This window comes from Anas platyrhynchos, chromosome 9 (assembly GCF_047663525.1).
Source record: "Anas platyrhynchos isolate ZD024472 breed Pekin duck chromosome 9, IASCAAS_PekinDuck_T2T, whole genome shotgun sequence".
Classification (NCBI taxonomy): Eukaryota; Metazoa; Chordata; class Aves; order Anseriformes; family Anatidae; genus Anas; species Anas platyrhynchos.
In genome coordinates, this window is record NC_092595.1 from 21,380,188 (window position 1) to 21,397,823 (window position 17,636).

Consider the following 17,636-nt stretch of genomic DNA (forward strand, 5'->3'; position numbering starts at 1 on the left):
TATCAATTCTGTGTCAGCTGAGTTGCTGGAGCGCTGCCTGCAGTGCAGATCCAGCAGCCCCTCGTCTTTTCTCAGTTCTACGGACAGAACATGGCTGTAGAAAAAGAAGATAGGAAGAAGGAGGAAAATTACTTCAATATGAATATGCTGGATATCAATCTAAAAAAGTAAGTAAAAGAAGATCCATATCCTTTTTGGTTCCCCTCCATATCGGAAAGGTAAGTTTCACAAACAGAGAAAGCTTGTGAAGAGGCCTTGAGCGGTGCGAAAAGGAAGAGGTGTTCCACTGACGTGTGCTGGGATCCAGAAATACTTGTTACCTTTGTATGCTCAGTTTCTCTGACAGCGAACCCGTTTTACAATGTTTTACGTGTTTCTAAGATTTGTGATGTTTCTCTGAATTACTTTCCTGCAAAATACAATGGGAAACCTTCTACCAAACGTTCCCCCTAACCTCCTTAGTGCCTTCCTGCCCAGCAAAGGCCTGCCTAACGCAGCGAGTGCAGCCCAAACAAGCAGCCCCGTGCCCGCTGCACCGTTGTGGTTCTTGCAGCAGATGAGAGCTGCAAGCTGGGAGATGCTCATGCCTGTTGGCCCTGGGAGCCCTGGCCTCCCCCTGGGGAGCTGTTTGCCAGAGGGGCAGTTGCTGATGAGAGGCCCTGGGAAAGCACCTGGCAGCCGATTTTGGGGCAGCTTTGTGAGGGGTTTGTTGTTTTTTTAAGGTGCCTTCATAGCCCTCGCTGGGACAGGCTGAGGTTGGAGGGGCAGAGGAGAGAAACAGGAGCTGCCTCCTCTACGTTCTGCCTGTCTTTCCCTCATCCTGGTGCCATTTCTGTGTTTTTTTTTTCTTTTCTTTGCCAACTCTTGTGTTGCCACCTGAAGGGTGCTGAGGGCTCGGTGGGGCAGGGTGGCTGAACACTGCCACAGGGGGTGCATGGTGCGTCCCCTCACCCTGACCGCCCCGCTGGCCGTGTCCCCCAGCTGCTCGCCGAGCCTCCTCCGTCGCTGTGGCATTTACAGGTGGTGCTGTGCATGGCCGGTGCCACATTTACACGTTTTGTATGAACCAGGCTCCTGTCCGCCATAGAGGCGGCGAAGGAAGGCGCAGCTGCAGCCGCTGAGGCGGGACCCGGGGCATGGCGCCTCACGCCCGGCGGCCATCTCAGCCCCGCTCCCTTCGCGTCCCCTCAGCACCGGGCCGGGGGTGCCATGGCCGCCCCGGGGGGCTGGGGCCAGGGCCGGGGGCTCGGGCTCGGTGTCTCCCCTGCCACCGCCAGGTGCCGCCGCTGTGCCGCGGCCGGGTGTGCGGCGTGTCCTCATGCACAGAAAGCCTCTGAGGCAGGCGCTGTGGCAGCACGATTTTGGTTTTGGTCCGGTCCCCAGAGTCATAAATAAGTGCTGAGAACAGCCGGTCCTCGGTAGCAAGGGCTATTCTTTATCATCTTATGAGAGGTTGTTCTTTATTATCTCTCCCTGGATATCAAGGTTGAGGCATGCGCTCCTTTCTGAAACTGAATGTAGCTGTGACTAGGCGGTGCTCCCTAGCCTGGGGAGGTGGGATGAGAGGGACAGCGGAGGAGGAGAGCTTGTCCTGCTGCCCCTTGGGGGACCTTGGGGCTGAATCCCTACAAAGCTCGAGCTTGCTGGGGTTAATGCGTCCACTCCTTGCCTCCTGATGCTCGGGGCTGCGTGGTTGTGCTCCTGTGCCCAGGAGTTGCCACTGCTGCTTTGATGCATCCATTGCCTGCTGCTGTCTCATTTTCTTCCACCTGATTTCCTCCTGGCTCAGTGTTTTGTCTGACGTTTTTCTCCATTTAAATGACTTAGTGGCTTTGCATTCCTCCTCCCGAGTTCTTAAGGCTGGGAGGAGGAGGGAAGGCAAAGAAGAGAGAGCTGGCAAGACTGTTGCTACTTCAGATGCTATCTGAAATGTCTCATCACTTTGTGATCTTCAGAGAAAAGGAGAAAAGACCCTGTGGAAAAAATATTTAGTATTCTCAAACACAGATTGGGAACCTGGTTATGTTTTATAGCAGAATGTGTTTTTCATTGTGTTCATCCTTTTGATGAACAACACCCAAAGCCTCTCTCCCAAACCCCACTCTGCTGTCCTGCACTTGCCGTGTTGTCTCTGCGGGATGCTTTTGCCTCCCTCTTTTGCAACTTTCTGTACCAGCACTCTGTGAAGTGAGTGGCTTGGCTAATGATCGACCAAAATGTTTGCTTTCCTTCCCTCACATTTGTTCTATTTCATGCAAAGTCAGAGGTAACCCCCTCTGAATACACCCTGTCCTTGGGGAACCAGCAAAAATTGGTGGTTTTAGTACTTGTGCTGCTGCAGATCCTGCCACAGTGTCTGAGACATCACCACTGTGCTGCCTGCCCCATCTCCAATGGACGTCATCCCTCCCTTAGCAGAGCTGGTAGGACAAGGTGCACGTCCACATCTCAGCCTGGCATCTTGCCTCAAGCCTTCGTTGAAATTCAGGGCAGCAGAAACTGGCAGGGGTGCAAGGATGGGGCAGCTATGGACAGGGAAGGCCCTGGCTCCAGCATCCTGTGGCAGCTCACCCATGTAGCCCCCTGCCCCAGGACAGCATCACTGCAGTGCTGCAGAGGGGTGCTGACAGGCAGATGCTATGGGAACGTGTTTCAGCATGACCTTCCTGTTTAAGGCAAAGTTTTGTCCCCCCTTAGGCACTGGGGTTAGCAGGCAAAGCATGCTTGTTTTCGTTAAAAATTTACAGACATTCGTTCATCTTCGAAACTCATGTCTTTCTTGCTTGAAAAAAATCTCAGAACACAAAAGACAGATTTCCAATGTTTAAAAAAAAAAGGATTTATATTTAATTATCCTTTTTTATATTAGCAACAATGATTGAGTTTTACTGCATCTATACCTAAATCACAAGAATTAAGAAATGCTTTTAATAAGTTTACTGTCCTGTGCCTTGAGTCACAGCCAGCGGTGAAGGCCTTATCACATATCAATGAATTCTGTCACTATTAACTCCGTCAAACCAAGTTTTATCAGCTATGAACCAGAGATAAAGACTGTAATTTGACCATAAAAATCTGATGAGGTGGAAAATATTTGTTTAACTCTCGTATAATATGCTGGTTGAGGAAGCATGTGTTATTACTGTAGCTTAGTTAACAGTGGTGGCGTATGAAATGCGTTCTGGTAACCACTTACAAATCAGGATAACTGGTATTATTTACTCCTCCAGAACAGGAAAAGCATTATTGGAAATCCTGAAGTATGGCATGCCATTAATTCATGAAGTTATGCATCTGAAGACATGGTATTCACGCTCTTTTGAGGAATAAGCAGGTGCTATGTAAACACACTTTGACGCCAAAGGGCATTTTATCTGAGTAATGACTGTAAATTAATCCAATTAGATTTGACTCAAGTTGTGAGAAGCTGAGGTTCCCAATCAGCCCCTTGCCGTTCCACCATCTCCTTCCCTTGTAGATGGTTTCCTGTTCAGGTCAGACTGCCTGTTGCTATTCATTTTGATACAAAAACATGTCTTAGATTTTCTAGTTTGATAGGCAAATATTGAGGAGTGTCTTGAAGAAAGGACACCAACCTCGTGGGGCTGTCTCTAAGACCTTTTTAAGAAGATTTTCAACCCATCATTCAAAAGCGGGGCATGGAATCAAAGATGTAACCAAGTGCACTTTTTACCTGGAAAGAAGGGGTCCAATACCTTCTTCAAACCTGCTTGTCATATCTCACTCTTGTGTCTGCTTCCTACATATTGATAGTACCCAGGGAACAGCGTGAGAGGTTTCTACTTCCAGCACTGATCAGCATTTCCTAACTCCAGGGTAGGCAACTCTGCTGCTCTGGAAGACGGTGTGAATGACAGCGGGCCAGTCTGTTACATCAACTGCTCTTGGAGCAGTAGTTGACAGTGCTAATCTGCATTATGTGGGATTAAACAGGCACAGTAATTAACTTGCATAAGCGCTTTAGCAACTTTTGGCCTTTGAATTGCAGCATGTCCTGTATGTGGTGGTGTGGAGCACCTGTAGCGTCCAGACATGGAGGGAAGCTGCGGAGAAGGAAATGCAGCTGAAATTGCAGGTGCTAACAACAGAGAAAGGGAGAGAGAGAGAAAAAGTGCTATGCAGCCAAAGCCAAATATTCACAGTCATTGTATCAGGAATTAATGTGTGCAGAATGATTTACAGGTGTACTGAAAAGGCATTATGGACGCTGTGTCCACAGTGCTCATCACATCCAAAAAATTAGGCAAGAGATGTCTCCATTTCCAATCCTAGCTTAAGTGTTATTTCCTGGTGAAAAGTGAAGTTGTACATAGGAATTGGTCTTTCAGTTTTACAGGGTTTACTCATCACAAACCGTAACTTCAATTCTTTGCGTTATGCTTGGGAGATTCAGTTTAAATGAGCCGAAGCAATTCCTAATCTGAACTAAAATGCTAACGCAGACATGCCAGAACTTTCCCCCAGCCTCTGTCCTCAGGTTCTGGATTCAGTGACCAAGCACCAGCACCTTCACAGCATCTATGCTGAGAAGCACTACAGAAATAAACCCAAAGCAATGTGTCTGGTGTGTAGCAACTCTTCTGAGGCAGCTAATTCAGATCTGCTTTGAATCAAACAGCAGGAAGGCCGAACTGCAGTTGACTGTAGCATTTTCTCTTTCTTTGAAAACATACAGTGCGGGGGAAAAGGTCTTGAAGTCAGCAGGAAAACCTGAGAAGGCTGAATTTCCCTAGTGTGTAGTGTGGTATCCTGGGTCTTACGCATCAAGCTTGTTTCAGTTTTACGTGAGGCAGAAGTTAAGAGTCACTAACAGGTCATCTGAGATTCGTAGGGCTGGAGGAAAAAGTGCTGATCCAGTCTGCCTTGAAGACAACGTGGGCTTTTTGTTTGTTTGGCTTTCAGACTTGGGGTCCTCTTGCAAGCCTTGCAGGAATCTGTTCTCAAGACCTCTTTGCCTTGCAGGAAGTGTTGTTTTAGGAGACTGCCCTTTTCAGAGCAAAGCATTTAGGTTTTCTCATCACCCAGACAGTCCCATATAACTCCAGATGTTTAGAAACTGTTGGGAAAATGCTTGCTGCTGAAGAAAACATTAAGCTTAGGTACGACAGACTTCAGCCCCGTGGCACAATCTGTGTGGGAGCGCAGAACTTCAGAGTCCTGATTCAGTCTTAAAAACTGGTTAAAAGTTATTTCAGACAGTGGCTAATCAGCTCAGGAGGATACCATTTATAGGTACCGAGGCTGTAACAGTGTCTCATGTTTGAAAACAATTTCAAGGGGGAAATTGGGCCTTCTGCGTCTTTCAACCAAGCAAGTAGTCCTGAGTGCTGGTCTCGGACTCGGGAGCAGGTTGGTGTGCAGGAAATGGACTCCCAAAGGAGTCATGGGGCTGGTCATTTTGTAACGGACAAATGAGCGTTCATGAGTGGATTGCCCTGGGACTCAGCCTGGGCCCTCATCCTCTCGGCCTTGGTTTACCTCTGGCTGCTGCGTTGTCACTGCTCCCCAGGCTGCTCCTGCAGAGTGCTGGCAGTGTAGCTGGATGCCAAAGCCTGCTGGTGCTCGCAGCTCTCTCACAGGCTTGCTTCCTGCTCCTCCTGTAGCACCTGCAAATCCCCCTCCTAATAACCAGTCTGTGCAGGCTGGCGTAAAAAGCAGACGAGAATAAGTTATCTTCATGGCCTGATCCTAGTAAACCCTTGACTTCCCTGTCTCTCACAATCCAGTGCGGAAAGCCTGACCCTCTCTGCAAGCTAACTAGCCCTGCCAGGGAGCCTTGAGAAGCTCATCTCCCTTTGAAGAAAACCACTCATGGGTGTGAAAAGCTCTGATCCTTATCTAAATCTGGATATGCTGTCAGAATGACGTGGAGGAAGTAAAACCAGTAAGTGATAATCACCGACTTCAGTACTCTTTTTGAGGTATTGCTGTTTACCTGCATAGAAAAGACAGCCCCCAGAGTCCTGCAGACAATAATTTTTGTTTTGAAAGCTGGTTTGATCTTTCAGGTAAGACACAGGAAAACAAAGCAAACAGGTTTCTTACAGTTAGTAAAAAGCAAAGTATGTAAGTAAATGGTCCCCACTTGAAGGCACAAAACCAAAAGTATGAATGTAACAACATAAAATGACTTTGAAGTTGAACTAATTATTTTATTAACTAGAATCCTAAAAACCACATCTTGTTTCTGCAAGAATCTCTTCAATGGATTTTGTGTGTTGATAAGCTGGCACTCTGAACCTTTGGGGAAAAGGTTATGTGCATGGAAATCCCCAGCTTTAACAATGTTTCTTGCACTATTTGTCTATTGTCCACAGTGGCAGCTGAATATTAGTGTTGACATGCTTAATATTTATAAGGCATTGTTGTCAGTTGTGCTATTGTTATATGTGATGTGTCCTTTTCAGTATTTGAAGGATATTTTTCCAATGTCACCTGACTCTATTCTATGTTTGCTGTATAGGATTTCACAGTGCAAGGTGGTAAGAGCTGAAGAAAATAGATGAGAGCCTGACACTGAAAGGCATAAGAGCCTTTCCATTTAAGAGTGCTAATTTCCATTTAAAATTGCTAAAAACCACATTGCACTTCATGCAGAGTGGCATCCAAAATTCTGATTCTGCTTCCAACGAAGGCCGTAGCCCGGTGCTCTCAGCAAACCTCCTGACAATTTCAGCTCCGTGCCAAGACTGGGATGCTGCTCCCAGGTGAGACTGCTGCGTGGTGTTTTCAGCTTCCTCTGCCGTTCCTGTCCAGCTCGATGGGCAGCTCCTCACCCATCTGCGCAGCAGGGGGGCTGCTCTGCCCCGTGCTGGTTGAGCAGCAGTCAGGCACGGCCACCCCGCCTCGATCTATCTCTGAGGGCATCTGGATTGTGCTGGCCACGGCGGTGTCCCAGCGCCTCCCCTCGCTGCAGGCACCCGCTGCTTGCGCTCACTGGGTGCAGCCAGCAGGCAAAACCAGCCCTCACTGGGGGTGCAGGTGGATAGCTGTGGTTTTAATCGCCTGCATTAAAACAAGGAAAATGGAAGGGAACACCCAAGCATCCCGTCATCGTTAGAAGGCTCCAGTGTTACCACCTGCTGCCGAACACACCAGGCGTGCTTGCTCTCCAGCACTCAGTGCAAAGAGGGGAGTTTGATTCCTTCTCCCTTTCAGGCTGTAGCCTTGATTGTAAGTGAAAACTGCACGCTTCACTGCTAGCCAGGGCTGTAACCCAGCTGCCAGAACTCGTTAAGAGAGCGCCAGCCAGCCCTGTGTGCAGTTTAATCTTTCCTCTGATCAGGAGCGGTACAGAGGGACGTTTTTAATGCACCAGGGCTGACTTCTGATCTAATGCCAATGCTGCTATGGTCTTCTTGTCATTATTACTTTGGATAACTTTCAATTACATTTCCAACTGAAAAAGAGCTTTCATCTGTGCGCTCACTGGGACTACATTTTAATTGCCCAGGTATTGAAAAAAGTGGTATTGTTAGACCATCGGCCTGAGCTCAGGTAAAACGTGATTTCTCAGCACAGTTACCTAGATGTCCTTTTTAAGAATTTATCACCATTCAAAATAAAAAGAATCAGAACATAATGTTCAGGCCCTCTTTGTGTTTGAAGGCGGCTGCGCAGCCACCCCCTAAGTTTTGGTGAGGGGCTTGCAGCAAAGGAGCTGCCATGGATGGGAGATGTCAAATGTTAATTTGTATGTAAACAAGCACGTCTGTGTGCATGTATGTATAAAATGGGAGAATTTCTGCATCTACCTTCCATTCCTAATAAGTCGTAGAAGTTTTGAATGCTGACTTTGCATAAGCTTTCTTAGTTCTCTCCTAAGGTACTTCAAGTCCAGCTCAGTGCTGTATAAGGCAATTTGAGGGTTGCTGTTGCTCTGCTCTATCCCAGGTCAAAGTCAAAAAATTACTGAAGGGAAGGGTTTCATGTTTGAAAGGTGAAGTAGTTCCATCAGCATTCTCCTTGTTGGCCTTAGGTTTGTTCCACCGTTTCATATGAAGGGCATCCTTGGATTCTTTAAAGTATTTTCCTTAGTGCAGCAATATTAAAAAATTAAGTGAAATCTTTCAAAATGTACACAATTCACCTTGATTTCTTTTCTGGTTGTATTCTTCTAAAGTTTCCTGATTCAGCATCAATTTCAAGCAAATCTTGGCAACTAAGGAAACAGGCACAACAAGCAAGAGAAGTTTGGACTGGAGTTTTCCATTTTAAACTTGAAGCATGCAAAGCTTGCCTAATTTCCTGGCTGAAGCCTACATGCAGATGAATGTGGTGACCCAATACCATGATTTCAGCTGCTTTCAGAGCATTCCCCTTCAATAAAAACAAGTGAATGAGGATTGGAAAAAATTAATTCAACAATGCTAAATCACAATCTTAATTACATGCAATCTCGTGAAGTGAGGGGCTGTGACTATGGGCTCCTGGCATTCTCACTGCTCACTTGTTGCTCATGCCTCTTGGACTGTATTGGAGTGTATTTTGTGTATTTCTTCCACTGAATCATTTCAGAAGTCTGGCTGAGAGTCTGTGCGCAAAGAAGGGCTTGCCCTGAGGAGGAGATGCTCCGTGGAACCACAGCCTGAGACATGAGCCTGTAAAGCTGAAAGGAAGCCGAGGAGCTCCACCATGGGCACAAGGAAGACACCAGTGTCACACCTGGAGCTGCGCTCGCCTGAACTCCAGAGGTATTTGGATGCCGGGTGAAGTCCTCACCCGGCTGGTGTTACACGAAACATTCTGGCTTCTGAGGATGTAGGATTTACCCTCACCATTTTAATTCAGCAATGAGAAAAGGGGGGCTTGCCTTCTTGCCTTGGGTCTGACCTTCCCCACCCAGCAGTGCCTGCTGGGGGCTGTGTTTCAGCGCTTGCTGCTCGTCCCAGCAGGAGCTGTCCCCGGCCGGGTCTGGCAAAAGCAACCATGCTGGGGGCTGGGGGTTGGGTGTTAGCAAGAGCAATATTTATGTCTTCTTGTTTTCATACTTTTCTTTCTTTTTAAATGGTAATCCTGCTCAATAGGTGACCTAGTGATTTATTTATTTATTAAAAGGCTCCATAGGAAAAACAAAAACATAGCTGTGTTTTTGTTTTGTTATCCTCCTTGCAAGCCTCCTGATGTTTCCAAGGCCTTGACTGCGGCAGGCTTTTAGGCTGTGCGTGGAATATAGCAGCACTCCTGCTGCCAAGTGCCGGGTAGGTGTGCTGCCACTACGTATGTGCTGACCAGCACAGCAAGACCTGCCTGGAAACGCAGGGTACTGACTGCGAGGAGGGACAGGAGTGGGCACAGGCACAAGGGGAGGTGGGAAGAAGCCTGGGGTGCTTTCTGGTGCTGTGCCTGTTTGTTCTTGCTTAGGGGACGAGCTCGAGAGAAGGCAAATGAATACCAGCAGGAGCAAGGTGTTGCCAGGCAGAAGAAATGGCGCTGAGTCACACGTGTGCCCTAGGCAAGGATGTCAGGAATTAAGAGGCAGGGCAGTGTGTGCAGTGAGCACTGCTGTGCCTCAGTGTCTGGCATTCAGCTACGCAAACAGGCACGCGGCTGCGTCACCCGCCGAGGTATTTGCTCGCATACCTACGGCCAGGCTGCCAGTTCTTTAATTAAACAGGAGCCAGCACCTAGCGAAGCTGGGGAGGGAGGGAGGGTTGGCTCAAGTGAGAGGGATGTAATTCTTCTTTTTAGCTAACGTGTATTGCATCTAATTGAACCTGCTGCAGGGGAGAAAGGCTGATCTTAAGCCGATAATTCCATGTTTAGATGTGATTTAAAATAACTGGCTTAGGGGAGCAGCAGTGCCTCCACTGATCCCAGTGAGAAGCATTCTCCTGCCAATGCTGGTTGCAGATCATGGCGAGCAGGGAATTACCACTCTGAATGACATCAAAGGCCAATTATCCCATCCTTTCAGTCACCCATTGAAGGACTGAATGAAAACCAACAGCAAGAGCTGGGCTGAGCCAACAAGAGCTGAGGAACTGGAACTGGTCTGTTCTGCACGCAAGCGCTCTGCCACCCAAGTAGGGGAGGGTTCAGGCAGCAGAGCTGAGGGGCAGAGAATGCAGCCCCTGAAACGTGGTCATTAAACCTGTTACGAAGGTTTTTCCTTGGGAGAGGAATGGCTGGAGAGCTGCCAGGCAGAGAAGGACCTGGGAGTGATGGTGGACAGTCGGCTGAATATGAGCCAGCAGTGTGCTCAGGTGGCCAAGAAGGCCAACGGCATCCTGGCTTGTATCAGAAACACTGTGACCAGCAGGGCTAGGGAGGTGATCGTCCCCCTGTACTCGGCTCTGGTGAGGCCGCACCTCGAGTACTGTGTTCAGTTCTGGGCCCCTCGCTACAAGAAGGACATCGAGGTGCTTGAGCGGGTCCAGAGAAGGGCGACGAAGCTGGTGAGGGGCCTGGAGAGCAAGTCCTATGAGGAGCGGCTGAAGGAGCTGGGCTTGTTCAGCCTGGAGAAGAGGAGGCTCAGGGGTGACCTTATCACTCTGTATAAGTATATTAAAGGAGGCTCTAGCGAGATGGGGGTTGGCCTGTTCTCCCTTGTGCCTGGTGACAGGACGAGGGGGAACGGGCTAAAGTTGCGCCAGGGGAGTTTTAGGTTAGATGTTAGGAAGAATTTCTTTACTGAAAGGGTTGTTAGACATTGGAACAGGCTGCCCAGGGAGGTGGTTGAGTCACCATCCCTGGAAGTCTTCAAAAGACGTTTAGATGTAGAACTTAGGGATATGGTTTAGTGGGGACTGTTAGTGTTAGGTCAGAGGTTGGACTCGATGATCTTGAGGTCTCTTCCAACCTAGAGATTCTGTGATTCTGTGATTCTGTGAAGAGGGGCTATTAGTGCAATTAGTGCCAATGCGATGGGGTGCGGATGCATCAACTTCCAGTTGTTTTAAAAATGTATCTGGCTTTCTGTGGGTAAACACCAGTTTGTCGGTTCAGGACATCCACAGGTGTTCTTACTGTCACGTTTGGAAATCTTAGCTCCTGGTGGAAAAATAAAAGCACGGAGGGGAAAGTGTTACTTGGGAGGCAGGGAAGAACCCTCACGCTGTAAGCATTCCTGATGGTGTGAGCGTATCTCCGTGCACCCAAGAGGTATTAATCTGCAGCCCTGTTAGTCATCGTCATGCGCCTAGCCATAACCATGTTGCCACTTACGTGGCAGCAGAAGTATGCATGTTGTTTGTCAAGTATGAAAAGGCCTTTTCCTTGTGGTTGCAGCCTCCTATGCTAATTTGCTAGCCTGTAAATGTTGGTGCTGGTCTAGTGGGACTGTTGTAAGATCAAGGGCTGCGTTCCCCCTGCCACAACGAGCAATGAAGTCAAAGAAGAAAAAGGGCAAAGGTGAGGGAGAGCAGGGGTTACAGCAGCTGAGTCGGAGCATTTGAGTTAGGTGCTGGGAGCAGCCAGGTACAGATGAAGTCATTTGTGAGGACTACAGTTACTGCAGGGAGGGAGAAATATGGCAGGAGATGAAGCAGAATTTTCAGAGGACACAAAAAGCACAGTCAAACAGGGTGGTTACCTGTTTGCTGGCCTCTCCTTCCTTGGCACCAGTTTTGTTGTGTTCTTTTAAGAGAGTTATTCTTGAAATATAACACCTCCTTCCTGAAATGCCAGTTGCAGTTCTGCCGGCTGTGTTTTCAGGAAGGCACAGCTGTGCTGCTTCACAGCTGGCATTTCAAGTGGGAATTATTTTGCACTTACGTTAGTCAATTCCCATGATATCATAGCATATAGATACTTGCTAAATCAAGGACTGGGTTCTGTACGTAATAAGTATTTCTTGAAAGCCACTTTGTAAGCCTACAATTAAAAAAAATAAATAAAATTACTTGCACCAAAAAAAATAAATTAAAAAAAAGCAATAAACCTAACATTGCATCCTTTACATTCTGGATTCTGAGCCTGTCAAAATTTCAAACTTTGTTTATTTAAGCACTGAAGTCTTACTTGCTGATTTTTATTTATTTGCTTATTTATTTTTATGAAGACTAAGTGCTTTGGCAGCATTGCTTTTTGGCACAATGAGAGATCGTTTGGTGCCTTAGAATTAGGAACATGGCTACTTAGTATTCCTCCAGGCAAGAGATAATTACTGAATGTAATATAGAACTACTGAGTAGGGGTGGTGGGGTGTAATCTGTTCCACGCTGCACGATTCTTCCTAAATTTGCAGAATAGCCCTAATCAACTTCTAAAATCAGGCTGCAAGCTGGATTTTCTTTTGCTTAAAAAATAACTGCTCTTTTTATGGCGTAATTGCTGAGCTGTTGATTGTTACCTTCAGTGCTGTGTACTGAGAAGGAGCTGGAGTAATAAAAAAAAGTCTCAAGGGGCTCGTGTATTGCTGTTGCAAACTGCTAAAGGTAGAAATAAAGAGGGATCAGTTAAACACGTTGTTTTTCTGTTTTCTTCTTTGAAAAAGTCACAGAAAACTTTACATTTCTATAAAATCTGGTATCCCTTATACAATAAAAATAAGGAGATACGTGTTTAATGCTTTTTAAGCTAGGTTTCTTAATAGCTATTAATTCTCAGTGGTTTGTATCAAGCTTTCACTGGCTCAGCAGGAACAAAGCAAATGGCACCTAATGACAGTTCTGCTGGCTGATCATATCCCAGAGGCATCCAGATTTCACACGCAGATTAGATATTCCACAACACGCTTTGGGTAACTATGTTAATTATTCACTATTACATTTACATCATTGCTAATTACAGTATCACCAGAGTAGTATTGTTGTCTGTTACGGACTCAAAATTGAAAAAATGGTGCTCTAATTTATTCTTAGAAGACAGTGTGCTAAAAAGCCCTATAGTTTGCAGACATACCTAACAAGTCCACACAGTACAAAGCTAATCATTTTTATTACTTTATCATAAGAGATTAAGTAGATTTTCAAGTGTACGATGACTGTTTATCAGGTCCAGGATTTTATATCTGTGCATATTTTTAAGGAATTAATAAAACTTTTACCTGGGCCTCCAGAATACACAGTTCATTTCTACTTGTTTACTTAAGTGGTAGTTATTGCCCCCACCCAGTGAGTAGCATTGCCTTGCTACCAGCAAAATAATGCTGTTGACTGTGTTAGCGTCCTATTCTGGAAGAAAATGGAGCTGACTCAGTCGATGCAATTGAGCTTGGTAATCTCTCTCTGAATGTCTTCCAGGAGCAGAACAGGTTGTGTGAGAACATGACCTGGGTGAGCTGTGTGGATTAGGACGATTTGAAATTCCAGGCTTTTGTCTCAACTAGAGAAACAGATGAGACAAAGTGCCCTTAAAAACAACCCAGATAACCTAAATGAAGCACAGATATAATTTTAAAATGTTACAGTGAGTAGGTGATGACTACTAGCTGAAGTATGTTCATTTTTTCCTAGGTTGTCGTAGGCATGAAAGCTTAATATATTAAAAACATGCTTTCTTTGCTTATAGGAGGTCTCTGAATACCTGTGCTATCTGTCACGCTGTTGGATGACAGCTGGCTGCAGAGGAATGCAATGGTCCTCGTCTGCACTGCATGCCGAGCATATTGCATTCTTTCTGTGCTTAATTGGCCACCAAAGACAAGCCTAAAATGTATTTTGTGAGTTATTTATAGTTTGAGAGGATAAAGTCATGTTTGTTGTCATCTTGCCAAAGGTAACATATATTTGGATTGAGGTTAGAATTTCTTGGCATGGGTTGTCTCCAGCAAGGGCCAGCATGCAGTAGTTAGCAAGAAATGCTGCTCGTGTTTAAGGTGGATTGCTCCTTTATGACTTAAGATTTCTTTGAGTTATGATGTTCTCCTGCAAATGTAATAAATCTTTGGTCTCCTAAGGGAAAGATTTTGGGGAACAAATGCTTAAAAATATTCACTGCGCATACAAAGTATTTGTTGTTTATTTTTTTTTTTATACCTATTCACATATATTCAACTTTCATTTCTTGGAAATGCTCTTGTCTTGGAAATATCAGTAGAGGTAAGAGGTACATAGTGCAGTATTTTGAAGAACACACCTATGGCCCATTAGATGACCAAGCAAACGTTTTCTAGGGATGTAGGTCATGCGGATGTCCTCATTTATCTGCTGTTAAGAAAACGTGCTTGTAGTCTTCCTCATGCATGAACTGTCTGCCTTAATCTTAATCCTTCTAATCCTTAGACCTTTCCTGTGTCAGGTGAGGATGAATTCTCTGTATGCTCTCAGATATTACTGACCTATTTTCCCTAAACCCAAACCACCCTATATCTGAACTCAGTGTTGTATCACTGTAATCATCAAAAAGACCACATTGTCTTCCATTTCTTATGCCTTCTTGGATTCTTCAGAAGAATGACAAGATGTAGGATTAGTATTGTACTTTCATTATTGCACCCTGCAGAATAAATTCTTGAATATGACTTTTCTCTTAAATCCTCCTGTTCTTAGTCTCTGAATATTTGCTTTCTATTCTCTGATATTTTCTTATATATATTCTAATTTTACTTGTTGCCATAAGTTCTCAGTTCAATATTTACAGCTTTTAAATATATTTTTACTATATAGAATAGAATATTAATATGTAAGTGTATCACTGTTTTAGAATTTATTTTGCTTTTTTAAAGCTGCTGATCCCTTTCTCTGCTACTGCTGTGAGAAATCCTTAAAATGTATTGAATTTTGTAATTGCTTTTTATTAGGCACAGAAAATCTACCTGCTAGCCAAGTTCTATTTTATTGTCTGCTGTCTCTGATGCCAGATTTTCAATCACTAGGCAATCGCTGTGAAGCAAAGGGGTACATCCGTCAGCCAAACCTTAACTGAATCTCCTGTCATTACTGAAGAGTAAACTGAAGAGCGAAGGTGCCTTTAAGCAGCATGTTGAATTATTTGTCTGAGGCAATCAGTAGGGAACACTGTAAACGTAGAATCGAGCAGATGTGACATTCTGCTTGGCACTGCCCAGAAGAACCTGTGGACATGCAAGTCCCTGAATAATCACAGTTTTTATACATGTGCAACTGTCATAAATTAGGTTTTATGGAAAGAGTTAACTTTTTTTTTTTTTCCTCCCATCCATTAACAACATGTTTAAGGTTGTCTCCTCTGCTGCTCTGTAGCTCCAGGCTCCAAAACAGAAGCTTAATGTGCAAAGAGCAGTTTGTCTTACCTAAACACAGCAAACTATTGCCTTGCAAGCCTCAAGCAGCAGCGAGTGGAGCACTGCTGAGCACAGTCTGCAGGGCAGCACGGGTCTGCTGCAGGCCTAACTTTTTGAAGGACTGGCTATCTGAGCTTAGTGAAATCAGTGTAATAGTTTAGTTCCCTTGCCTCTGGCAGGGGGAAGGTAGCTGCTCCCTCCTGTACACAGCGTGCTGAAAGCCATTCTTCTGAAGCTTCACAGTTTTACTGAAGCGTTGCTGCACTTCGCTACAGAGGACATCCAGGCATGTTCCATGAACTGATTTTTCACGCACTAAATTTCATGGGTATTAGAATGATTGATTCATTATGCCAAAGTGAAATCAGATGCAGGTGTTAGGATTCAAGCAACTCCAGATTCGAAATCAATTTCAAAGATGAATACATAATGCGGTTTGAATAATCTGACCCTGAATGCATTGATCAACAGCACTTTGGTGTCCGTGAGTCACAAAACGCTTGATTTTTACACACCAGTCCAGAGACTTACTGCAGTGGCTTTCTTTTTTGAAAGAAACTTTTGTTTTGTACACATCACAAAAGAGACAGAACAACTGCCTGTTTTTTACAGAAGTCGACTTTGTTTTTCCAGGAATGACTTCTCTGTAATTAAATTATTCTGGTGAACCTGCAGTGCATGAATCCATTGCTTGAATGATTCCACAGCTTGCTTTATAGTTTAGGTAGAACTCTAAATCCTTTTAGCCCTACTTTTATAATTCTCTATTAATTTCCAGGATAACCAAGTTCACCAGAGAGTACTGTTATACTTAGTCACAATTTTGTGTCTGAAATTTGCTCTGCTCCAAAGCAACTTTACTTATCTTCAGCTAATACGCCAGAGAAAGAAACAGTATTCATTCATCCTCCCTTTGCTTTTCATGTTTGATTTTTTTGGCGTTGGTTACGATTCTCAGGTTTACATGTTTGAAGTGATGCTATACAAATACAGTAGGGTAGCAATGACTAATTTCATGAAATTTTTATGCAGACGTAGACCCTTGCGACAGAAGAACAGTGCAAATGTCTGTGGAGGAGTTACATCAGGGATTTGGTTTGCACAGAAGACATGAGAATTGGGGGATGTTTTCCCCAAACACATCCAGGCACATTCAGGCTCCTAAGTAAGTAACAGTGTTTCCCAAGTTTAGTTAAGTTCCCAGTGTTTCCCAAACTGCCAAGTACTCAGCAGTTTACCTCAAATGATTTTCTCAAATAACCCCAAACATTTGACTTGCACAAAAGCCTGAATTTAACTTTCTCTTTCGGAAACTCTTGACCATGTTTGTTTCATCGTCAAAGTCTCAGACTGGAAAATGTTTCTGTTTTAGGAACACATTGCACGGTAGTTGACTAAACAAAACCTTGTAAAGAAAAGCCAAAACTGAGACCGGTGCAGCTTTCACTTGCTGCAGTGGGAAGGCAGAGCTTTGTTTGAGCCACTCGCTGTCCATTACAAACAGCTCTTAACTACCGACTCCCATCTGCAATACTGCTTCTTTGCCCTGTTTGTTTGCTCAAAACTGTCAAAGAAAGCAAGTCTGGCTTGGGAATTGGCCTTTTTCCTGCTTCCTTCTCAAATCTCAGGTGAGCACAGGGTGATCTGGACAAACCTGGGGAGTCTGATGATGGTGCTCTGAAAGCCAAGATCTCCCAGCAGGGTCCCACCAGGGCGGCTCGGCCCCTGCTGTGCGCTGAGCACACAGGCTGCTTGTGCTGCCATCAGCACTGCGACCTGAAATATGAGGTGGATTAAATACTGAGCACAAAGCTGCAGCAGGCATTGGCACGCCAGGTTGTGGCACGCCCGGCACAACAGTGCCCATGGAGTGAAGTTTGAGTGTGTGGTGAGGTGCCAGCCAGCAGGCACGCTGGAGCTCAGACAGAGCAGGGGCTCAGACCATGTCTGGGTGTTTCTTTGGTCTATTTGATGATTAAATTGATTGTAAAGCCCTGGTCCTTCAGGACACCACTGTCTTTGGAGCCCGTAAGGATCACCTTTTATCTGCAGGCTGGAGTCACTGTTCATTGTGAGACGCTTCTGATTCCTCTTGGCTGCCTTTGACACTGTCAGCTCAGCTGTAAAGTTTCATTGGCCTAGAAAATGACAGGAGGCTTTTGAGCAAGGAAGTTCAAGAGCAGAAATAAAATCTATTTTTAATCCTGCCTCTGGTTTTGCGTGGGCAACGCAATTTCTCATGGCATGGCAGGTCCAGAGCATGGTGGTGTTACAGAGCGCGCCTTGCAGGTTGCTTTACAGATTTACGTGCCTCCCCCAGCTGGAAACTTCAGGTTTTTGGGGGGTTATCATACTATTAATACTGAAATGGCACGCTGATTTATTGCAATAGGTTAGCAATATGTTTGGCGTTAGAAAATACAAGAGAAGCATTTAAAGAAGTACACAAGCATTTACAAAGCAGAACTGT

General features: G+C 45.3%; 1 protein-coding gene across 1 annotated transcript in view; it reads left to right on the plus strand.

Annotated features, from left to right (window-relative positions):
* The first annotated feature begins 8,538 nt into the window (after positions 1-8,538).
* Positions 8,539-17,636, plus strand: part of ACSL3 (acyl-CoA synthetase long chain family member 3) — a 60,776-nt gene continuing 51,678 nt past the window's right edge. The window contains exon 1 of the mRNA XM_072042564.1: positions 8,539-8,714. The gene's annotated coding sequence lies outside the window, so the exon portion shown is untranslated. The remainder of the gene's footprint in view (positions 8,715-17,636) is intronic.